Here is a 26,880-nt window from a genome sequence, read left to right as displayed (position 1 = left end):
ACCCTCTGGGCTATGCAGTTTACTATAAACTCTATTGGAGATCTGTTAGCAAGAAAAGAAAGAACCAAATGCATCTAGCATACATATAAAAATATAATTAAATACTGTATTAAAAGAAAATATATAATATTTAGTCATATCAAATCATAACTGGCATTATTCCAAATGGAAAACATGCATCTTTCATATGCCATGCAATACAAGAACAGGCTTTTAAAAACCATCAGTGGAATTGAGATGACTTTTTTGAAAGTGCTTCCCAAAAGAGAGGATGTGGATGATTCTGCAAATATGGAAACAAGTAAAATATTCCAAGATTAAAATGATCCAAGTTTCCATTTTGTTTTATCCTCACATGGCTTGTCTATAGTATTTACAACTTGCAAAAAAACACAACTGTTCTACCTGACACATTATAATGAAAATTGAAAACCAAATGTGCTTTCAATATTACAAATGAAAAAAAGCATGGGTTTACTAACTAGGATAATTGGATTCTCAGCTCAGTGATAACTTATAATCCTTCCTGATCAGGACTCTGTGAAAACAAAGCCCTCATTTCATCTAGGTTTCATTTCTAATAAAGCTCACTTATGAAGGGCATATAGATGTTCTTAGTATACAATTGTTAGGAAGTGTGAGATTTATAGTAATAGATCAGTCTTTCACATCTTGGCTTAACTTAAAACTCTAGGAAAATTGCCTTTTTTTTTTTTTTTAATAAAAGTGTAAAATAGACACATAAAGGAAGCCTGGTGCTGTACCTCTTTGTGCAGGCTGGATATCAAGGAAAACTTTTTATATTTGTAATTTTGGTATACTAACTTTTCTTCAAGAGTGAAGATATACTTCTTTCTGGGTGTTTGCATCAAATTTATAGCATCATCCTGATATTCTGATTAAAGAAACTATCTCTTCCTTATTGGGAAAATCAAGAGGTGGTACATAAGGTGATCAATGCAAAGCCACCCTTAGAATTCAAATTCTGGGTTTTAAAATGGTTGCAGAGACTGATAACATTATTTCCAGACGTTCTTTTTTAAGAACTTCATGTGTTTTATTTCCTGTCTCATGTGCTCCCTATTAGATTTTAACCTGGATTTCCAGCCTATATTCTGTTCTATAAATTGTCAACATTTTTCCTTTAAAAAAAATTCCCTTTTTAGTAAGGGAATAAAGGCAAATTTTTGTAGCTTTACCCTCCAAATTTGTATGATATTATGTTCTGCTTGTAAGAATTATAAAAGTATGCTTCTCCTATGGCAATTTTTAAGTAATTTTGTTAGCATATTATTAAATCATCATATTTTTAATGCAATTTATAACATTTATATAAAACAATGTCAGATTTGGGGATAAACTTGCTAAAGAGCTAAAAGTAAAATAAATATTTAGAAAATGTAATTATAACATGGTTTTTCAGAAGCAAATCTTCATCACAAAGAACACAAATTTGCAATACAAGAAAAGGGAGAGTGAAAAGGTTGGCTTGAAACAACATTCAGACAACAAAGATCATGGCATCTGGTCCCATCACTTCATGGGAAATAGATGGGGAAACAGTGGAAACAGTGTCAGACTTTATTTTTTTTCTGGCTCCTAAATCACTGTGGATGCTGATTTCAGCCATGAAATTAAAAGACGCTTACTCCTTGGAAGGAAAGTTATGACCAATCTAGATAGTATGTTAAAAAGCAGAGACATTACTTTGCCAACAAAGGTCCATCTAGTCAAGGCTATGGTTTTTCCAGTGGTCATGTATGGATGTGAGTTTTGGACTGTGAAGAAAGCCCATCACCGAAGAATTAATTCTTTTGAACTGTGGTGTTGGAGAAGACTCTTGAGAGTCCCTTGGACTGCAAGGACATCCAACCAGTCCATTCTAAAGGAGATTAATCCTGGGTGTTCTTTGGAAGGACTGATGCTAAAGCTGAAACTCCAATACTTTAGCCACCTCATGCGACGAGTTGACTCACTGAAAAAGAGTCTGATGCTGGGAGGGATTGGGGGCGGGAGGAGAAGGGGATGACAGAGAATGAGATGGCTGGATGGTATCACCGACTTGATGGACCTGAGTTTGAGTGAACTCCGGGAGTTGGTGATGGACAGGGAGGCCTGGCATGCTGTGATTCATGGGGTCACAAAGAGTTGGACACAACTGAGCGACTGAACTGAACTGAACTGAAATTTATTGAATTCCTTCCATCAGTAGTTGAACCAATATTGGCTTGTAAATATTGATGAATTGCTGTGTATATTATATATGGCAACACATATTGGATTTCCATACATTTACTTCTAAATGTTTTCCAAATATTTTAAATTCCTTGAAGACAATTGTTAACAATACAAAAATAATAGGCCTCAGTAAACCCCAACATAGACCTTTCCATATTTTAACCTATACCTATTCCTATTCCGAAAGAGGTACAAGATTCTGACTATGTTGCATTTATCAGCTGGTACTTTCCTTCTTCAGTATGAAATTAAGCAATTTTCTCAACCTTGAGACTATAATAATTGCCTCCACCAGTCCAATTTTGTCAAAACTTCATTTGTAATTCAAATGATAAAAATAATTTGCTTTCAAAAAATGTACATTTCAAGGCCACTCAACCTTTTGAAGAAAATTCTCCATTTCCACAGTTAACTATCAGATTTTTTTTTCTTTTATAACTTTAAAGCTTTTAATGAGATCTTCTTTTCTTTCTTTAGTTGTGGCTCACTATTTCTGTTGCTTAGAGTTTCATAACCATGATTCCAAACCACACTGGGACCTGTTGTTTTTACCTAGTGAAACAAATATTGTGATAGCTCTTCACAAAATTATGTGCCTTGGTTAAAGCGGTGTGTACTATCATGCATACAAAGTGATAGACAAGAAAGTATCCAAGGACCATGGAGCTGAAGTTTAAGGGTATTTCCACTAGAAAGCATCTTTATAATTAGCTAGCATAGTCTAACAAATTAAAAAGTTTGAAGAATTTGGAATGAATACAAGTGGTAGAAAATGCACATTTATTCCAATTTTCCCAGACAGTAATCACATACCTTCCAATATAACTCATAAGGTAGAGATTCTCCTTGAAGTAGGAATATAATAGAACATAAGATTTACAAACTGTAGACCTCAGTCCAACTTATGTTTTCTTTATTTCTTATATTGATGTTTTTTTGATCAAATATTGGAGTTGTAGTGAGAAAATTCATTTCTCCCACAGATAATAATAAATCTTCAGTATTGTCTGTTTATTTTCAAAACAACTAGATTATCTGTCAGTTAACTTGCCACTAGATCATTGATTCTCAAACTTGACTGTTCATTAGAGTCACCAGTTTGCAATAAAACATTCTCAAGCTTGGTCACATTCTGTTATTCTGATTTAATTGGCTTGATTAGAGACCTAGAAATCATATTTTATAAAAGCTCCTTCAAGTGATTCTAATGTGTATACTGGGCTGAGAACCATCACCATAAGAGCTTCATGATTGTTGATGAAAGATGCAATCCATGGAAAGAAAGGTAGCCCGGGTGTCCAAAACTTTGATTTCTATATTGATCAAACTTAACACTGCTCTCTCTAATTAGTAGCTACTTATACAATTGCACAGTGAAATATTCTACTGTTTTTTCCTTTCTCAGAACTCACAGGTAGGACATAGATATTATCCCAGTTATTCTCTATTTGGTCAAAATAATTCTTAAATTCTATTATGCAAATAGTAGGCCACTGTTACTAAAACCTGAGAATACCAGTATAACCCCTACAATGATAAATTATTGAATAGGGTTCCTAATTTAACATTTTTTAACACTCTGATCTGTCAATTCTAATATTATGCTGATCTAATTTTCTGTATTTACTGATTTTTTTTAAAGGTAGAATAACTTTTAGGAGGGTAACTTTTAGGGAATTACTTTTTAAAGTTAACCTGGTTGTACCATTACACAGTCTTAAACAAGAAGAACTCAAAAAAAAAAAAAACCCACAAAAAAATAAATCACACTTATTGTATTCCATCCAGATAATGGAAAATGTAATATGGATGATTATAAATAAGATGTATGCCTCACATAGGCTTCCCTGGTGGCACAGTGGTAAAAAATCCACCTGCCGATGCTGTAGACAAGGGTTGGACCCCTGGGTCAGGAAGATCCCCTGGAGAAAGAAATGGCAAACCTCTCTAGTATTCTTGCCTGGGAACTCCCATTGAAAGAGGAGCCTGGAGGGATGCAGTCCATGGGGTCTCAAGAAGTGGACATGATTTAGTGACTAAACAAAAAATTTCTGACAATTTCAGCCTTGTTCTGTTTTTTTACATCATCTCTAATTCATGAAACAATCCTGCAAAGAAGGCATATTGTCCACTTCATAAGTGAAAAAACAAAACATTGTCTGAGTTAGGTTCATACAGTCAGAAAGTACCAGATTCATATAGCTTTTAGAAAGCAGTACGGGAGAATTCTTTTAACCCCAAATCTGTAATTCATTCATTATACCACGGTTAATCAATATTCCTGGAAAATAAAAGAGGTCTGTTGTGTTATTAAAAGTGGTCAGTAACATCAACTATATATAATGTAGAAAAATAATAATGTATAATGTAGAAAATATCAGCTGTATAATATAGAAAAATAATAATAATATCTCCTTTAATAAAAGAATATAGAAAGAAAATATAAGTAATCAATGCAAATTTCTAACACCTGGTAATCCTCATACTTATTGAAACCTTAAACTTTTTTTCAGAAGATCTTGCTACCTTTTTCTTCTTCATATCCCCAATCTCCAAAGTCTCACACACAAAGCCCAGTAAAGGAAGCAATTGGTTTGAAATACAAACTCACTTCCCCTGGGGAAAGTAGGGTAAAAGTACATAAGGTCAAATTTCCTATTGATAATAATAAGTAACAGAAAGATGCAAGGAAACCCCCCTTACCTATGAATTATTTTCAGCATGAGTCACCTGGTGTCTAGGTTATTTATAGCAAAGAAACTCAGAACTTATTGATATATGAGGCATGGGACTCTGGAAAATGTTCATAATGTATATAATCACTGGAGTATAAAACTGATCATCTATGACCTAAATAGCTTCTGTTGGCTAAGTGATACCCTGCATGAACCACCTAGAAGCTCATACATAAAATCTGGACCAGAGTACTGCTTAAAAGAAGGAAGGACGTACCCATAGCGATGTGTACCCATCTGTACCTTTCAATTTTCTGTATCCTATTTTTGGTGTCATTTGAATTAGTCAGTTATAATATTGTAAAGATCAGATAATAAGACTTATTTGATAACACCCACAGAATGAAATATTAAAGAATAAATTTAACAATATATGCACATGGTCTATAAGAAAACTATACAACTATCAGTGAATAAATAAGATATAAATAAAAAGAAATATTCCATGTTCAATATTAAGATGACAATATTGGTAAGATGTCAATTCTTATCCACATGATCTACAGATTCAATACAATTCCAATATAGTTCCAGCAACTTATGCTGACAACATCAACAAACTGATTCTAATGATTATATGCAAAGGCAAAAGACTCTTTATAGCCAACATATCACTGAAACAGAAGAACAATTTTGGAGGACTAATTCTACAAAAGTCTGATAATGAAGTCAGCATAGTATTAATAAAAGAAGACACAGATCAATGAAACAGAACAGAGAATGCAGAAATAGATCTATGAAATATAATCACCTGATATTTGACCAAGAAACAAAAGCAATTCAATGGAGAAAAGGTAGATTTTGCAATAAATGATACTGGAACAACTAACTCAACATCAATATGAGAAAGCAACAAAAAATAATGAATCTCGACCAGGTCTTAACGTTTCACAATAATTAACACAAAGAGGATCACAGACATAAATGTAAAACACAAACTTATAAAATCTGTAAAAGAATATAGAATAAAATGTAAGTAACAATAGGCTTAAAATGAGTTTTTCATTACAGCACCAGAAGCATGATCCATGAAAGGAAATGTATTCCTTTCATTCATAAAACTTTTATCTCATATATTAAAAACTTCTGCTAAGTAAAAGATACTATTAAGAGAATTTTTTAAAAACATAGACTGAAAGAAAATATTTGCAAATCAAATAACTGATAAAGTATTTGTATTCAAACATATGCTGATTCGTTTCACATATGATTCGTTTCACATATGACAACATACATGTTTCAATGTCATTCTCTCAAATCATCCCACCCTCACCTTCTCCCACAAAGTCCCAAAGACTGTTCGATACAACTGTGTCTCTTTTGCTGTCTCGTATACAGAGTTATATTTCCATCTTTCTAAATTCCATATATATGTGTTAATATACTGTATTGGTGCGTTTCAGGGCTGGTGTGCGGGGATGACCAAGAGGGAGGATAAAGGGAGGAGGGAGGTGAGAGGGGGGTTCAGGAGGGGGAACTCATGTACACTTGGGGCGAATTCATGTCCATGTATGACAAAACCAACCAATATAATATTGTAAAATAAAAAATAAATAAATAAAGATCAAAAAAAAAACATATGAAAAGTCAGAGATGAAGGTAATAAAAATAGATACCAATAAGGAATTATATATTAAAATAATAAAATACCACTGTACACCTATAAGAAAAGCTAAAATTCAATAATATAACAATCTTAAACAATGGCAAGAATATGGAGCAATGGGACCTCTCACTTACTGTTTGTGGAAATGAAAGATATTACAGTCAATTTGAAAGACAGCCTGACAGTTTCCTATAAAACTAAACATAAAATGAAGTCTCTCAGTCCTGTCCGACTCTTTGTGACCCTATGGACTGTAGCCTACCAGGCTCCTCGGTCCGTGGGATTCTCCAGGCAAGAGTACTGGAGTGGGCTGCCATTTGCTGCTGCTGCTGCTAAGTCTCTTCAGTCGTGTCCGACTCTGTGTGACCCCATAGACGGCAGCCCACCAGGCTCCACTGTCCCTGGGATTCTCCAGGCAAGAACACTGGAGTGGGTTGCCATTTCCTAGATTGGTGTAAAATCCACCACTTAGAGTACTATGTATTTATCAAACTGAAATGAAAAATTATGACAATGAAACACGTATACATAAATGTTTATAACAACTTTATAATTGCCAAGACTTGAAGCTGACACCCAAGAGAATGCACTGGTCATAGCAAACACCCTATTCCAACAACACAAGAGAAGACTCTAACATGGACATCACCAGACGGTCAATACCAAAATCAGATTTGCAGCCAAAGATAGAGAAGCTCTATACAGTTAGCAAAAACAAGACCAGGAGCTGACTGTGGCTCAGATCATGAACTTGTTATTGCCAAATTTAGACTTAAATTGAAGAAAGTAAGGAAAACCACTAGACCATTCAGGTATGACCTAATTCAAATCCCGTACGATTATGCAGTGGAAGTTACAAATAGATTCAAGGGATTAGATCTGATAGAAAGAGTGCCTGAATAACTATGGACAGAGGCTTGTGACATTGTTCAGGAGACAGGGAACAAGACCATCCCAAAGAAAAAGAAATGCAAAAAAGGAAAATGGCTGTCTAGAAGGCCTTACAAATAGCTGTGAATAGAAGAGAAGCGAAAAGGAAAGGAAAAGGAAAGATATGCCCATTTCAATGCAGAGTTTCAAAGACTATCAGGAAGAGATAAGAAAGCCTTCCTCAGTGGTCAGTGCAAAGAAACAGAGGAAAACAATAGAATGGGAAAGACTAGAGATCTCTTCAAGAAAAATAGAGATACCAAGAGAACATTTCATGCAAAGGTGGGCTCAATAAAGGACAGAAATGGTATGGACCTAACAAAAGCAGAAGATATTAAGAAGAGATGGCAAGAATACACAGAACTGTTTAAAAAAGATCTTCATGACCCAGATAATAACGATGGTATGATCACTCACCTAGAGCCAGACATTCTGGAATGTGAAGTCAAGTGGGCCTTAGGAAGCATCTCTACAAATAAATCTAGTGGAGGTGATGGAATTACAGTTGAGCTCTTTCAAATCCTAAAAGATGATGCTGTGAAGGTGCTGCACTCAATATGCCAGCAAATTTGGAAAACTCAGCAGTGGCCACAGGACTGGAAAGGGTCAGTTTTCAATCCAATCCCAAAGAAAGGCAATGTCAAAGAATGTTCAAACTACTGCACAATTGCACTCAACTCACACGCTAGTAAAGTAATACTTAAAATTCTCCAAGCCAGGCTTTCAAAGTACCTGAACCATGAACTTCCAGATATTCAAGCTGGATTTAGAAAAGTCAGAGGAACCAGAGATCAAATTGCCAGCATCCACTGGATCATCACAAACCTCCATTCATAGTTCATCAGGCACTCTATGAGATCTAGTCCCTTAAATCTATTTCTCACTTCCACTGTATAGTTATAAGGGATTTGATTTAGGTGATACCTAAAAGTTTTCCCCACTTTCTTCCATTTCAGTCTGAGTTTGGCAATAAGGAGTTCATGATCTGAGCCACAGTCAGCCCCCGGTCTTGCTTTTGCTAACTGTATACAGCTTCTCCATCTTTGGCTGCAAAGAATATATCAGTCTAATTTTGGTGTTAACCATTTGTTGATGTCCATATGTAGAGTCTTCTCTTGTGTTGTTGGAAGAGGGTGTTTGCTATGACCAGTGTATTCTCTTGGCAGAACGCTATTAGCCTTTGCCCTGCTTCATTCTATACTCCAAGGTCAAATTTGCCTGTTACTCCTGGTGTTTCTTGACTTTCTACTTTTGTATTCCAGTCCCCTACAATGAAAAGCACATCTTTTTTGGGTGTTAGTGCTACAAGTCTTGTAGCTCTACATAGAACCGTTCAACTTCACCACTCCCATACACAACTGGGTGTTGTTTTTGCTTTGGCTCCTTCCCTTCATTCTTTCTGGAGTTATTTCTCTACAGATCTCCAGTAGCATATTGGACACCTACCAACCTGAGGAGTTCATATTTAAGTGCCCTATCTTTTTGCCTTTTCATACTGTTCATGGGGTTCTCAAGGCAAGAATACTGAAGTGGTTTGCCATTCCCTTCTCCAGTGGACCACAATCTATCATCTGGACTAGATCTGATAGATAGAGTGCCTGATGAACTATGGGTGAGGTTTGTGACATTGTATAGGAGACAGGGATCAAGACCATCCCCAAGAAAAAGAAATGCAAAAAAGCTAAATGGCTGTTTGAAGAGGACTTACAAATAGCTGTGAAAAGAAGAGAAGCAAAAAGCAAAGGAGAAAAGGAAAGATATGCCCATAGAAATGCAGTTCCAAAGAATAGCAAGGAGAGATAAGAAAGCCTTCCTCAGGGATCAGTGCAAAGAAATAGAGGAAAACAATAGAATGGGAAAGACTAGAGATCTCTTCAAGAAAATTAGAGATACCAAGGGAAAATTGCATGCAAAGATGGGCACAATAAAGGACAGAAATGGTATGGACCTAACAGAAGCAGAAGATATTAAGAAGAGGTGGCAAAAATACACACAAGTACTGTACAAAAAAAAAAGATCTTCAAAACCCAGATAATCATGATGGTGTGATCACTCATCTAGAGCCTGACATCCTGGAATGTATAGTCAAAAAGGGCTTAGGAAGCATCACTACAAACAAAGCTAGTGGACGTGATGGAATTCTAGTTGAGCTATTTCAAATCCTAAAAGATGATGCTGTGAAAGTGCTGCACTCAATATGCCAGCAAATTTGGAAAATTCAGCAGTGGCCACAGGACTGGAAAAGGTCAGTCTTCATTCTAATCCCAAAGAAAGACAATGACAAAGAATGCTCAAATTACCGCACAATTGCACTCATCTCACACGCTAGTAAAGTAATGCTCAAAATTCTCTAAGCCAGGCTTCAGCAATATGTGAACTTCAAGCTAGTTTTAGAAAAGGCAGTGGGACCAGAGATCAAATTGCCAACATCTGCTGGATTATCGAAAAAGCAAGAGAGTTCCAGAAAAACTGCTCCTGCTGCTGCTGCTGCTATGTCACTTCAGTCATGTCCGACTCTGTGCAACCCCATAGATGGCAGCCCAATAGGTTCAGCCACCCCTGGGATTCTCTAGGCAAGAACACTGGCATGGGTTGCCATTACCTTCTCCAATGCATGAAAGTGAAAACTGAAAGTGAAGTCGCTCAGTGGTGTCCAACTCTTAGTGACGCCATGAACTGCAGTCTACCAGGCTCCTCCGTCCATGGGATTTTCCAGGCAAGAGTACTGGAGTGGGTTGCCATTGCCTTCTCTGAGAAAAACATCTATTTCTGCTTTATTGACTATGCAAAAGCCTTTGACTGTGTGGATCACAATAAACTGTGGAAAATTCTCCAAGAGATGGGAATATCAGACCATCTGACCTGCCTCTTGAGAAACCTATATGCAGGTCAGGAAGCAACAGTTAGAACTGGACATGGAACAACAGACTGGTTCCAAATAGGAAAAGGAGTACGTCTAGGCTGTATATTGTCACCCTGCTTATTTAACTTATATGCTGAATACGTTATGAGGAACGCTGGGCTGGAAGAAGCACAAGCTGGAATCATGATTGTCAGGAGAAATTTCAATAACCTCAGATATGCAGATGACACCACCCTTATGGCAGAAAGTGAAGAGGAACTAACAAGCCTCTTGATGAAAATGAAAGAGGAGAGTGAAAAAGTTGCCTTAAAGCTCAACATTCAGAAAACTAAAATCATAGCATCCAGTCTCATCGTTTCATGGGAAATAGATGGGGAAACAATGGAAACAGGGGCTGACTTTACTTTTTTGGGCTCCAAAATCACTGCAGATGGTGATTGCAGCCATGAAATTAAAAGACACTTACTCCTTAGAAGGAAAGTTATTACCAACCTAGATAGAATATTATTTTTAATATGAGACATTATTTTTAATAAAGAGACATTACTTTGCCAACAAAGGTCCATCTAGTCAAAGCTATGGCTTTTCTGGTAGTCACGTATGGATGTGATTGTTGAACTATAAAGAAAGCGGAGCATCAAAGAATTGATGCTTTTGAACTGTGGTGTTGGAGAGGACTCTTGAGAGTCCCTTGAACTGCAAGGAGATCCAACCAGTCTATTTGAAAGGAGATCAGTCCTGGGTGTTCATTGAAAGGACTGATGCTAAAGCTGAAACTCCAATACTTTGGCCACTTGATGTGAAGAGCTGACTCATTCGAAAAGACCCTGATGCTGGGAAAGTTTGAAAGTGGGAGGAGAAGGGGACAACAGAATATGAGGTAGTTGGATGGCAGCACCAACTCAATGGACAGGAGTTTGAGTAAACTCTGGGAGTTGGTGATGAATAAGGAGGCCTGGCATGCTGCATTCCATAGGGTCACAAAGAGTTAGACATGACTGAGCAACTGAACCGAACTGAACTGAACTGAAGCTGACACCATACCACTTCAATATATAGGTGAATGTTTCAAAATACAGTGGTACAAAAATCGTATTCTGTGGTCATATGCACATATAAACAGTAAAAGAATGGACTGATAGTCACCTGCACATATAAACAACAGACAAAGTCTGTCTATACATTCCTTATCTTCTCTCATTCACCAAGTTTAGTGTCCTTGAGTTGCACAGGGTCTCCATTTAATTCACCCTCTTGGACTTTCTAGATTGTGATTTAGTCACCATGTCTCCTGTTGCCTCTATAAAAATAATGGTATCACTAATATAGGGATGCTATTGTTATGTTGATACATAATTAATTTCATGATTTACTATAACTATTATTGCATTCAGAAACATTAATGAGCGCTTATATGGCAGGTAGTGCTGCAAGTTCTTTTTACCTGCAACATCTTTTATCATGACAGCAGTTAAATGATAAACTTGATTATTTCTTTTTTACAAAGGAAGAAACCAAGAATTTGAAAGGCTAAATAATCAGCCCAAGATCACAGCTAATGAGCAGTATAGTCAGGCAGTGTGAATTCAGAGACTTACTGCCTCTGCTCTGCTATATAGAGAGTTGCTCTCCAATATTCCAGAAGTGGAACTAACATGACATGCATTGTGGTGTAGCAAAGACTGAAATGGACAAGAAACCAGACATCTTATATAATTTTCCCCTGTCACTTTCAGAAAATTTGAAAGGTTTTAATTTATAAAATATAACTAAGTCTATCCTATGAAAACATGTGACTATCCCTTGAGAGGCTGTATATTAGAGTATATGAAATTGTCATTAGGCTGGAAACCACTACAAGCATAAATTCTTATTGTGATATAATAGAGTAAAAACATAAACCCCAAGGGTATAGTGCAAAGTATCTTCATGTATGTATATAACCAAAACCCCAATGAAAATATAGAGCATAACCATTATCTTAGATGGCCCCTCATGACATCTATCCTCCAGTAGCCTCCACACAGATGTTCTTGAATATCATTAACATAATCATACTGTGTGTACTTTTAGGTCTGGCTTCATTGCTGACTATAATGTTTTGAGAGTCATATCTGTTTTAGCATATATTACTAGTTATTACCGGGCTTCCCTGGTGGCTCAGAGATTAAAGCGTCTGCCTCCAATGCGGGAGACCCGGTTAACGTGTCTGCCTCCAATGCGGGAGACCCGGGTTCGATCCCTAGGTCGGAAGATCCCCTGGAGAAGGAAATGGTAACCCACTCCAGTATTCTTGCCTGGAGAATCCCATGGACGGAGAAGCCTGGTAGGCTACAGTCCACGGGGTCGCAAAGAGTCGGACACGACTGAGGACTGAACGGAACGGAACTAGTTATTACCAGTTTGTTCCACCTAATCTTTGAGTAGAATTCCATTGCATAAATTGACAAATTTGTTTATCTGTTCTGCTAATAATGCATATTTTATTGCTTCCAATACTTTCCTGTATTGAATAAAGCTAAAATGAATAACTGTAAAAATGCATCCTGTGGACATATGTGTTTTCCATTTCTTTTCTACAAATACTTAGGATGGGAACCACTGAATCAAAAGGTAGGTGCATAGTTAACTCTATAACTATTTAACAAATAGTTTTGCATAGTGATTTGATGATTAGACAATTGTATGTCTAATCTTATATGAAATTTCTATTTGTCTCATCATCTTCTCAAACATTTGGTTTGCTAGTCACTTTATTTTAGAGGTTTTACTGGGTGTATCATGATATATAATTATGGCTTTAATTTACATTTTTCTGATAAGAACAATGTTGACCATCTTTCCATATGTTTATAAGTGCTAGTATAACCTCTTTTTGGAAATATTACAAAATTATAATCAAGATTGATAGCACTAGTGTAAAGCTAAATAAATAAAGCAATAACACTGATAGTCCAGAAAGAGACCCAAATGTATATGGACATATAATTTTTAACTGTTACAAATGAAATATATATATATATATATTCCCTCAACTAAATAGTATAACAGAATCTATATTTTTCTTCCACTTTTATAACTGAGGAGATTTTTCAAATAAGTTGTTCATTTTTAAGGACAATTTACTATTTGATTAAGAAAGTGTTAGTCACTCAGTCATGTTCAACTCTTTGTGACCCCATGAACTGTAGTCTGCCAGACTCCTCTGTCCATGGAATTCTCCAGGCAAGAATATTCCATGAGTTGCCATTCTTTTCTCCCATCCCAGGGATCTTCCCAACCCAGGGATCAAACCTGAATCTCCCTCACTGCAGACATATTTTTACCATGTGAATGTAACAATTATTATTCTATTCTCTTATTCACATACATTTATATCTCTTTCTAATTTTTATTATAAAATTTCATTACTATTTTTGTGAAAAGAGATTTATAAAATTATGCCATAATTTAAAAATTATGTTAGAAACATTAAACAAGATTTACTCTCTTAAAATTTTAGGTGTACACGGGCTTCCCTGGTGGCTCAGAGGTTAATGAGTCTGCCTCCAATGTGGGAGACCCTGGTTCGATATCTGGTTCGGGAAGATCCCCTGGAGAAGGAAATGGTAACCCACTCCAGTATTCTTGCCTGGAGAATCCCATGCCTGGTTAGGCTACAGTCCACGGGGTCGCAAAGAGTCGGACACGACTGAGCGACGGAACGGAATATAGTATTGCTGGTTGAAAGCACAAAGTTCTACTTCAGATGTCTAGAATATATCTTGCATAATTGAAACTTTATACAATGGAGGGTTTAGTAGTAATCCTCCATTTTCCCCTTCCCCAAGCTCCTAGGAACCACTATTCTATTCTCTGCTTCTATGAGTTTGTCTATTTTAGAAACTTACAGAAGAGGAATCATGCAGTGTTAGTCTTTCTGTAATGAGTTCTTATTTCACTTAGCATTCCATTATTATACTGTATGTATATATCACATTTTCTTTATCCATTCTTGTATAGATGAACATTTATATTGGTTCCATATCTTGGCTATTGCAAACAATGCTGCAATGACCATAGTAGCAAATATCTCTTCAAGATTCTGACTTCAATTCTTTAGGATGCATACACATAGATTTGGGATTTCAGGATCATATGATAGCTCTATTTTTAATTTTTTTTTAGTAATATACATACTTTTTATCCATAAGGTCTGTACCATTTTACATTCCTGCCAACTGTGTACAGGGTTCCAGTTTCTCACACATTCACCAACACTTGCTGACTGTTTTTTCTTTGGGTAATAGCCATTCTAGTAAGTATGCTGTGATACCTCATTGTGATTTAATTTGCATTTCACTGACCATAGAAGAAAAAAAGGTATTAACTTGTCTTCACCATAATTAAAAATTGCTTCTTTTCAAAAGATATTTATAAGACAATAAACAAGCAAACAACAGACTGGGAAAAATATACTTCCTGCATATATCTAACAAAGGACTCATATCTCAGTTACATAAAGAAATTAAACAAATTGGTTTATGTATACAAGTTTAATATCATAAGAATCCTTAAGCACTATATAAAATGAGGTATTAACAGAGTTCACATGGAACATTGAATCCCATGCATCTTCTTCTCTCAGAGGCCCTTTAGACATCTATGTAATACCTCTGTGGCTGAAAACAAATGCTCAGATGTTGACATTTAAAGTAGAATTATAAATAAAAGAACAATGTTTTTACTTGATGTTTTTTTCTCCCTTAGGAAATCTTTCTGGGAAATCTCACTGTCAGAAAAGAAAGTTCTGCCTACATGTAAGGATGTTCTTCAGCTGCCACAAGAATTTACATTCTCCAAACTTTCACCAAAAGCAACAGTTTACCCCTGTCACTGGCTGATATGTGGGCTAACAATGAGAGGTTTAGTAATTCATTCAAGGATCCTTTTGAATTGCTATGGATGTAGCAGTATTCCAGTTTTCTGACCATGTCTAACAAACCTCTACTTAGTTCCCTTCTAGACCAAGTTGATAACATAAATATTTCAGGATCTTGGATCTCAATGACGATTTTGATCAACTCTCAATAAGTAGTTTTTCTCTGCCTGATCCCAGGGACGGGGGAGCCTGGTGGGCTGCCGTCTATGGGGTCACACAGAGTCGGACCCAACTGAAGTGACTTAGCAGCAGAGAGTAACACATCATTTCTGATGAAAACATAATGGCAACGGGCTTTCACAATTCCCATCATGACTTATCTCACTCAGGATGTTTTATCCAATAAGCATCCTACATTGCTCTACCTCTGAACACCCAGATTTCTAGCATGGACGGGACAGTAGTTTATCTACCAGTCTTTTGAGAGCCCTGGTTCTTAAACACTTTTGTATCATTACTACAATGCCTTGCTCATTAAATATTGCCTGAAATAATTTCATTGTCTTAATTTACCATTCTTCTCACAAGTAGTACATTTCAGTTAAAAATCTCTGCAGCTGTGTCTTTTTGTTCCACCATGCAATTGTACTTCAAATTGAATTAATTAATTTTTGTGGGTTTATCTGTAGCCTAGCACTATATCATTGTTTGCTAAAAAAGTATATCCTTAAAACATGAAAATTCATTTATAAACAACTTTGAAGCATAAGTAATTCATAAGTTGGAAGCTTATGAAAAAATAAAATATAATATAGCTACTCTAAGAAGTCAATTGATATCACCAGCACTTTATGCTCCTCTGTTAACTGCAGTGTGAATGTGTGTGTTTGTGTGTGTTTGGTCCATCCTCCCATCCTCCCACATGCTTAAATAATAATGAAAATTTGAATGTATAGACTTAGTGATGTGTTCCTTGACATTTAAAAACCATGCTATACTTATATAAAGAAAATACATAAAGACGGTATGCAGTCTATGGGTTCTCTATTATTAATTGGTATATCACTTACTTCAATATTCCTTTTAGAACATTTCAACTACTCATTAAGTAATATAATTTAGGAAAATTCTAAGTATCTAAGTATTCTATTTAAAAAGAAGCATCACATTGAATTTTTAGAAAGCAATTATTTGATTAGTAATGTTAAGTTATATACTTTCCAATATACATAAATAATAAACTAAGTATATGGCATTCTATAGTAAGCCAAAAAGGAAGTTAATCAGCCTTTTTATTTAATATGAACAAAGAGGGAACAGAGAAGGGGGACAAAGCATATTCATTAAAGAAACAAATAGAAGGAAATGGCAACCCACGCCAGTACTCTTGCCTGGAGAATTCCATGGATGGAGGGGAGGATTAGCAATTTTCAATTCTCTTCATAGTTCCTGACTCTGTCAGTAGTTTCAAATAATCAGAGCGTCATAGAGATTAGAGATCAACTCATCTCACACCATCATTCTGTAAATCTTTGAATCTCAGAAGGGTGCCAATTCTCTTAACAAATATAATCTAATAAAGGATACATCTTAGATTATATGTTGATACTATGGTTGTTTAAAATTCTAATTAGTGTACCGAAGTAATTATTAAATAGAATCTTGTAAAATATTTATTCCCTACACAGTTTAGAATAATAACAAGCATTTCTCACTTTTGTGAATTGCATTTAAGGAAAAAAAAAGGTATGGTTTTTCCCATGATCAATTATAAAACCCATTAAGTAATGCTGATATTTAAGTGGTTCTTGGAAAAATGAAAATTAGTTATCCAAATGGAGTATATCAGGAATAACGTTAAATGTTTTACAGTTTAAATTCTGTTAACTTACAAATTGTAATTTCTATCAAGCCATATATGACAAGAGTTCATTTTAGAAGTTAGTAGGGCACATTTATATCTCTTAAATGAAAAGAAGAAGGATTTATAAAAATGTTAGAGAATCCTATAGCTCTTGGAGGGTATACTCAAGAGCATCTTCAGTCAGTAAAGAAAACCCTAGATCCACCACTGAATCATGTAAATTATAGGTATTTTAGGAACTCAGTTGAAGAAGGATTGTATAACTTCCTTCTCTAATTCATTTCGAGATTTGAAAATCCTGTTGTCAGGATTTTCTTCTTCCTATCTAGCCTACATCACTCATGCTTCAGTTAAGTCCATTACTTCTTGTTTTTTCCCTCAGTATAAATTGAGAACTGCTGAGATAGAGCTGATTTAGAGATTGAAACAAGTTGAATTGTTTCCGGATTACTATCTCTAAGAAGAGAACATTCTAAAAACAGAGCAATTTGGGTAACTTAAATACAGTTAAATATAGTGAATTACCAAAAACAAATATATTTCCCTGAAATGATTTGTAAAAGTCTTGAGAAATAGTGGAATTTGTGGTAAACTTACTTTTACTTGGCTTCATATTGCCAATGCCTTAGGTAGGTAAATGCTTTCTTTAAAAAACAACAAAAACAGAAAAATGAATCAGCATATATTCAGAATTTTCAGAATATGTAGAACTGTACTATATATAGAGTTCTACATACTTTGAATTTTTTATTTTTAAAATAATATAATGTACAACATGGGGAATATGGCCAATATTTTATAAGTATAACTGGAGTACAACCTTTAAAAATTATGGTACACTGTATTATATACCCATAACTTATATATCAATAATATTGTAAATAAGCTATACTTCAATAAAAATGCATTTCAAATTTCTTTGATTTATCTGAAGTTAGTCTAAAATGAGGACTTCCCTGGAGGCTCAGTGGTAAAGAATGTGCCTCCAATCCAGGAGAAGTGTGTTCAACCCCTGGAAAGATGTCCTGGAGAAGGAAATGTCAACCCATTTCAGTATTCTTGCTGAAGAAATCCATGGACAGAGGAGCCTGAGAGATGACACGCAAAAGAGTCGGACAACACTTAGCAACTAAACCACTCCCACTACCACCATTTTTGAGTGAATTTTATAGTTCCTATTATGGGCTGCCAAATGGTGGTAGTGGTAAAGAACCCACCTGCCAGTGCATGAGATATGAGACCCAGGTTCGATTCTTGGGTCAGGAAGATCCCCTGGAGGAGGGCATGGCCATCCACTCCAGTATCCATGTCTGGAGAATCCCATGGATAGAGGAGCCTAGGGGGCTACAGTCCATAGGATCACAAAGTCTGACACAACTGAGGCAACTTAGCATGCACGCACGGTTCCTATTAACACTTAAGTTGGTGAAACTTCATCACCAAGTGATTATAACAACTTAGAGAAGGCAGAAGCACAGCTTGAGATGAAAACTTGTGTGCCACATTCTTAGGTATTTTTCAAACCAAGTTCACATACCTGACATTAGCAAAGCATGGTTTGATCAGTAGCTCTATGCCTATGACTTTGTATCCTGTCAAGGTTAGAGAAGCTGTGAGAAATCCTTGTCTTTGGAAGAAATCCAACCAGAGATTCATCTTTGAGAGAAATGAGACTTTATACTCTGCATAAATCTAGACTTTATACAACTGTATAAATGCAGTTGACCTGAATTTACGAACAACCACAGAGAAAAATTATCCAGGTCACACCAAACTTGGAAAACTTTATCCATTAAAAAAAAAAAAGAAAGAACATAGGAAAAAGCAACTTTTGTTGTTGGTCAGTCATTAAGTTGGGTCCACTCTTTGAGACCTGTGGACTGAAGCATACCAAGCTTCCCTGTCCTTCACTATCTCCCAGAGTTTGCTCAAACTTATGAACATTGAATTAATCATGTCATCGAACCATCTCATCCTCTGCCTTCCCCTTCTACTCCTGCCTTCAATCTTTCCCGGAAACAGGATCTTTTCCAATGGGTTGGCTCTTCACATCACGTGGCCAAAGTATTAGAGCTTCAGCTTCAGCATCAGTCCTTCCAATGAATATTCAGAAGGACTGATGCTGAAGCTGAAACTTGGAACATTTTATCTGTTAAAAACAAGCAAACAAACAGAACTTCAACAGAAAGGGAAAATTGAAGAGATTATAATTCAGACAACCTGGGTTAATCAGGGTGCTGACAGTCCAAATCTGTTGTACTTGAAATGAATTTGCAAGTTCAGTGTTGAAAAATAAAGAAAAAGAAACTTTTTATTTTTTTATTTTTGGCTTCTATCACTGCCCTACTTGAAACTGTAAGACTTGAGATTCTTCTCTGCAAATTTTTTTTTTCATTTTCACCCTTTTCCAGTTATCACATCAGTATTTTACATAATCAAAATAGTATATGTTCCATTTCTCTTGCAGACAATTCTGTTGCATTTTAAAATAATCTGTGTGAAGAGAGAGAGAAACAAAATTTGTACAGAAATATCTCATATCCAGATAAGAAATTACCACAATACAGAAATGTTCCAAATCCTGTAAAGGGGGATAAAAAACAACTAAAAATGCTTAAACTCAGAAATGTTTTAAAACCTATACAAAATCTATAACTGAGATTAAGACTTTTTCCAAAATATGAATTATATCTGAGTTACTAGTTACTAGATCCAGGTTTCTGAGCATCAGTCTCAACTTCCTAAATAAAAATCTCCACAAAGGTAGGTCTTGGAAGTTTGCATTTTAACATTTCCTATGCAATTATCCCAACCACTAAAATCTGACAAGTATAATCATATAGCGTTTGGGAATTCCCCCGGTGGCACTAGTGGTAAAGATTCTTCCTTCCAGTGCCAAAGATGCAAGAGACATGGGCTCGATCCTTGGATCAAGAAGATCCCCTGGAGGAGGAAATGGAAACCCACTCAAGTATTCTTGCCTGGAGAATACCATGGACAGAGGAACCTGATGGGCTACAGTCCATGGAGTGGCAAAGAATCAGACATGGCTGAGCAAACACACACACACCTGTAGAGTTTTATAGATATGAAAAAAATAAGACCTTTTTCAACAAGAGAAACTTTCATGATGCCAGGGTCTAAGTCCCTTTAGACTGATTGCTTCTGCTACTAAGTCGCTTCAGTCACGTCTGACTCTGTGCGACCCCATAGAAGGCAGCCCACCAGGCTCCGCCATCCCTGGGATTCTCCAGGCAAGAACACTGGAGTGGGTTGTCATTTCCTTCTTTGATGCATGAAAGTGAAAGTGAAGTCGCTCAGTCATGTCCAACTCTTAGCGACCCCACGGACTGCAGCCCACCAGGCTCCTCTGTCCGTGGGATTTTCCAGGCAAGAGTACTGGAGTGGGTTGCCATTGCCTTCTATGTTAGACCTATTAGCTTGGTTGAAACAGAGGATCCCTTCATCTGGCCAGAAAGCTATCTCAATAATGCTGGTGTTGGTTATAAAAGCAAGATAAAGCAAATAACAGTAAAAGCAATTACCCCAATCCAGAAGTCTCCTTGAGGACAGAAACGATGTGGTTCACAGTTCTGTCCTCCGCATAGAGTAGGCACATAAATATTTTTTAAATGAATGGGCGAAAATGATCAGCAAGTTTGCCCTAAAAGTCAAAGGGCAATCAATTGCCTTATTGAAAGCAGAGCAGTTTAATTCAGAGTGAATAAATGGCCACAATACCTTGAAATATCCAGCTCCTCAGTACCTTGAAGGCAATGATGTGTGGTGGAAACGAATAGAAAATTACCAGCCAAGAGTGAAAGCAAGCTGTGTTCTTAACCTTCTTTGTGCTTTTCTTTTTTACTATGCAACTGATACTATTATTGTTTTCAACACTGCTGTTTGTGGCATTCTTTGTGAGCAAGGTATTGACATACTATAATTCTTTCTGCATCTTTCTATTGTGTTTTTTCCATTTAAACTTTCAGGAATTTTTTAATGAAACATAATATTTTATTGCAAAAATGGTACAGAGATACTGAAAATGATGAGAAAGTTTAAATGCTACCAGTGTATCTTAATGACAACATCCACTGGATCATAGAAAAAGCAAGAGAATTCCAGGACAACATCTGCTGCTGCTGCTGCTGCTAAGTCACTTCAGTCGTGTCCGACTCTGTGCAACCCCATAGATGGTAGCCCACCAGGCTCCACCGTCTCTGGGATTCTCCAGGCAAGAACACTGGAGTCGGCCGCCATTTCCTTCTCCAATGCATGAAAGTGAAAAGTGAAAGTGAAGTCGCTCAGTCATGTCCGACTCTTCGCGACACCATGGACTACAGCCTACCAGGCTCCTCCACCCATGGGATTTTCCAGGCAAGAGTACTGGAGTGGGTTGCCATTGCCTTCTCCCAGGACATCTACGTCTGCTTAATTGACTACACTAAAGCCTTTGACTGTGTGAATCACAATAAACTGTGAAAAATTCTGAAAGAGATGTGAATACCAGACCAACTAACCTGCCTCCTGAGAAATCTGTTTGGAGGTCAATAAGCAACAGTTAGAACCAGACATGGAACAATGGACTGGTTCCAAAATGACAAGGGAGTTCAGTGCAGTTCAACTTGCTCAGTCATGTCCAGCTCTTTGCAACCCCATGGACAAGAGCATGCCAGGCTTCCCTGTCCATCACCAACTCTGGGAGTGAAAAAGTTGGTTTAAAACTCAACACTCAGAAAACTAAGATAACGGCATCTGGTCCCATCTCTTCATGGCAAATAGATGGGGAGCAATGGAAAGAGTGACAGACTTTATTTTGGGGGGCTCCAAAATCACTGCAGATGGTGATTGCAGCCATGAAATTAAAAGACGCTTGCTCCTTGAAAGAAAAGTTGTGACCAACGTAGACTGCATATTGAAAAGCAGAGACATTACTTTGCCAGCAAAGGTCCATCTAGTCAAAGCTATGGCTTTTCCAGTGGTCATGTATGGATGTTGGAGTTGGACCATAAAGAAAGCTGAATACTGAAGAATTGATGCTTTTGAACTGTGGTGTTGGAGAAGACTCTTGAGAGTCCCTTGGACTGAAGGACATCCAACCAGTCCATCCTAAAGAAGATCAGTCCTGGGTGTTCATTGGAAGGACTGATGTTGAAGCTGAAACTGCAATACTTTGGCCACCTGATGCAAAGAGCTGACTCAATTGAAAAGACCCTGATGCTGGGAAAGATTGAGGGCAGGAGGAGAAGGGGACGAGAGAGGATGAGATGGTTGGATGCCATCACTGACTCGATGGACATGAGTTTGAGCAAGTCCTGGGAGATCATGAAGAACAGGGAAGCTTAGTGTGCTGCAGTCCGTGTGGTCACAGAGTTGGACATAACTGAGTGACTGGAATCACTCAGACACAATTAGGGTAAGTCACTCACCTATTTATTATAATTCTGACTTTCTGAAAATTTGGTAAAATAAAGTTCATGATTAGATAAAAATATTTTTATTTAACAAAATGAGAAGTCAAAACCTAATGGGTGATTTTAGATGGGATAAAATTTGCAACACCAGAAATGGCACAAAGGTGATCCACCATCATTTCCAATATAAATTTATATATAGCATATATTTAAAATATTATATATTATTTACAAATAAGTTACCCATGCAAACCTAGTGTCATAAGTAGCATTACAAATGCAATACCTACTCTTAGGTAAAGAAATATTGATATAAAAACAAAATAAAAAAATAAACACTGTCCAGATGGAAATATAAATGGAAGAAGAATATTGTAGACAATTTCAAAAGCTGTGAGACTTTCAGTTAATTGTCATCAGCCTAAAATAGCTGGAGTGTGGGAGAGAAGAATTGTGGAAACTGAACACATACAATAGCTGTTTTGTTAATGACATGTGAAAACTTGAACTCTTTATGCTATCCACTCTGTTTCAATCCTGAATCCCCCATTATTCCACTAGCATGAATCTTTCCAAGCCTGGGCATACCTGCCAGCAAACTGTCCTACTCATCCCTTTTACACATGAAAGAAAATAATCTAACTGCTTTGTATTAATAACTCTTTTCTCCTGAGACTCTCTGCTGAAAAGTACAAACCAAGATTATTTTTATCACCTAGGAGTAAAACAACATCATCAATGATACTTCATGCCAGTTAATCATCAGACCTAAGAAAAACCAGATCTGTTTCCTAGGTTTGATGGTCTTCTTCAACTTCTGGTTACGGTAGCAGTTAAACACCATGATCCATGCTTATTTTTGCTTGTGTGTGAGTTAGAAAATATATTATTCCTTGTGTTGAATGAGGAAAATATTGGCACAGTTGATAAAAATAAACAGATTTTAGGCATTTTAAAATGTACTAATAATTATAATCTGGTTTCTCTTCAGATTGTATAAATATTTCACCTTTTAAAAATGTGCTAATATTGAAATTTGAATATTCCATAACATTACCTTTTCATAGAATTTGATATATCTGAATTCAAAATATGTTTGAAGTCTCCATTTCTAAGTCTCCATCTGATACCTACATTCATAACAATGGGTGGAAACACTGTTTTCACTCTGCTCAAAGATTCAAATGGAAAACGTGCAGGCATAGATAAAACATATAGCTAACAATAGGTATAAACAGTTCTTCACAATTTATAGAGTGCTTGAATATATATTATTTTATGTAATCTTCATAATATTATTTGTGTGAGATTTCATTGTCACTATGTGCATTTAGAAAGAAATTGAGATCTACAGGTTATTCTTTAAATTATACTGCTAGTAAATTTCAAAACTTACTCTTGAAATAAGTCCTATCACTAATCCTTGTTTGTTTCCCAAAAATTGTGTTCCAGGTTACAGCCAAGATGGATATGAAGCCAGTGTCAAGGTTGACATCATTCTGAAAGGTAACTAGAGTTTCCTGAATCAATAATGTATCATTTAACATTAATTAAAAGTCATCCCTCTTGTAAATACTTATCAAGGATACCTAAAAAGCATTAGAAAAGAAATTCCAGATAGTTCAGATGAAACTGAACTACATAACAAGTAGTAGATAAAGCAAATCAATCTTCATATAATTCTGATGGTTCATCAAAATAATTCCAAATACATACCTGACTTGTCTGTTTAATCTTTCTATCTCTGATTAAGATAGGTAAGTATAGAAATATGAAATGCCAATGTGCAAATAGAAACATAACCATTTACTTTCTCAACATTTGAGCTATAGCTTGCTTTCATTAGTACAAGTACATTTTTTTAAAATTTATTTTTGAAATAGTTCAACAAGATCAAAATGTTTTTACTATATTTTTTGCTTCGGGTTTTACTTTGAATTTTTATTCTGAGCATTAAGTTCCTTCTATCTAAGATGAAAACTCTCTCCTTATATTTTAACTGATTAGTTCTCTATGGTTCTGCAAACCCCATCAATAAGCAAAATGACATTTTCAACACAGTTTTTTTCTCTAAACCAGTATGGATTTGAGATATAAAAAGAGATATTTGGGTTTTCTATGGTATCTGCGTAAAACATTGCCAGTAATTCATGGCATAGCATGATGATTTTAATGTAGTATATATTCAATAAATATTTGCAGAATTATGATAGGAAGGAGGAAGAATAATTCAGTTCCTGGAGGAAAAGTGATATTGAGGAGAGGGATGGCTCTAAAATTTTATAGAGCCCAGCATGGCAATTCACAACCCCAGGTAAATTATCCACTGCTCAGATGAAGAAAACAAAACAACAAAAATCTACCTAATCTGTGGTATCACCTTTCTTCTTCCATTTATAATCAAAAATGAAATAGGGAAGAAAAAAATCAGAAATAATAATGAGGAAAGATTAATTAAACTTTTAAACTTGGTGAAAGTTAAAAGTTTGAAGAAATGGAAGTTTGTACTTTTACATGACCCAGAGCATCCATCTCTAATAACTCTATAATGACAATGTTCTTTGTAAGTGAATCCCTTCTTATGCATGCTGTTTTAGATTGATCACAGAATCCTTTGAAACGTTGACAATTATTCATTCCTGGCTTTAATGAACTTGGATATTAGGATAGAATTTTAGAGATGATTTGGTTCCTTTTTCCATCAGCCTGGGAACTATCAGTGTGGTCTCAGTTAGATAGAAAAGGGTCAGAGAAAACCTTATCCACTCTGTGTTGCTTTCCTCACTGAGATCATACTGAGGACATGATCACAGACAGAATAGTCCCAGAATATATCACATTTTCATGTTGGGTAGCCTTTAGATTGTATTTCACTACTATGTAGTTTTTTGTTTTTTTTTTCCTGCCTGAAAGTTGCTGCTGCTGCTGCTGCTGCTAAGTCACTTCAGTCGTGTCCGACTCTGTGTGACCCCATAGACAGGCATTTAATTCAAATAGCCAATATCATAGGTTTCTGTGGTTGATTGTTTCTCATCCTTAATTTTTTAAACTAATTATTTTTTAGCAATTTACTTATTTTTTTCTTACAATCTTTCAAAACATTTTTAATGTTTGCATTGTGCCTTGCACAGTGAGAGCTGAAATCAACTTAACTCTGCCTTCAATCTAGTAGGGGAATCAGACAGGTAAACAAATCATTGCTCAATATACTGGAGTGGGAGCTTTAAGGTAAACACAAAGCACACATGGCGTTGAAACACTACAGTGTTTTCAGAGAACATCAGAAGATTTTTTCAGAAAAAAAAGTGAGGGGGAAGCTTAAGAATATACAAAACTGAGAGAAGTTATTTCAGTCAGACAGAATAAGGGTTAGAAAAGCAAAATGGTATGAACAAGATTCTGGCAACAAATGTGATTAGAAATATACTCCCTTAGAAGAATAAGCATAATGTAATTTGTCCTCTAGCATTTTAGAGTGGGAGGAAGATAATAAAGCAAAAATGTATTAGTCAGTCAGGATCAATAGCATTTAAATTAGAAGTGGAGAGAAGAAAATATTTGAAAAAAAAATGAACTTTGAGATATTGAAAGTGACAGTGAAAAGACATTTTCAACCCATAAAAGCACCAAGTGTTAGATATAACTTTTCCTGAGCAACGTTATGAAATTATTTTTGGTATTATGAGATGAGTAAAATTTTGAGTTCATATTGTGTACATGTTGAGTGGGTAGGGTGGGATTATAGCCATGAGGCTTGAGAACCATTTTCATGCTTGGGCTGGAATGAAAAGTTTTATCAATTTCATTAAGCTCCAAGGCTCATAAGATTAAAAAAAAAATCCTCTCAAAGAATCTACATCTTACTTTTTAAAATTTTAAGTTCATTCCATAAAAAAATAGCATTTAATAAAATTATTTTTATAGTATTAATGTATATATATATATATCTAAATTTGAATGTTTTGAGTTTTTGTAAGATCTGGGATACAGTGGTACATATTTATATCATATCAGTAGGAATAATTATCTAATTAATGCACCAAGGGATATTGAATAATTTTTTCAGACATAATTTTTCAATACTCAAAGACTAAAAGGAATATACTCATCTTGGAGTTTCAGGTAAAGATATAGCTGGTATTCAAGAAAAGGAAGGCATGAGTAAGAGTGCAGAAAAATGCACAGCTTTTCCTAAACTTAAGGCCTTAGTTCATTTTGCCTTAAAATCACTGCACAGCCCTGCTCCCTCCTACAGCTGCCATCTCTTTACATAGGATGTGAGCTGTGAAAGTGAAAGTGAAGTCGCTCAGTCGTGTCCGACCCTTAGCGACCCCATGGACTGCAGCCTACCAGGCTCCTCCATCCATGG

Source organism: Moschus berezovskii, chromosome 16 (genome assembly GCF_049115385.1).
Source record: "Moschus berezovskii isolate FMDL1 chromosome 16, NW_MosBer_1.0, whole genome shotgun sequence".
Classification (NCBI taxonomy): Eukaryota; Metazoa; Chordata; class Mammalia; order Artiodactyla; family Moschidae; genus Moschus; species Moschus berezovskii.
This window is presented reverse-complemented; position numbering follows the sequence as displayed.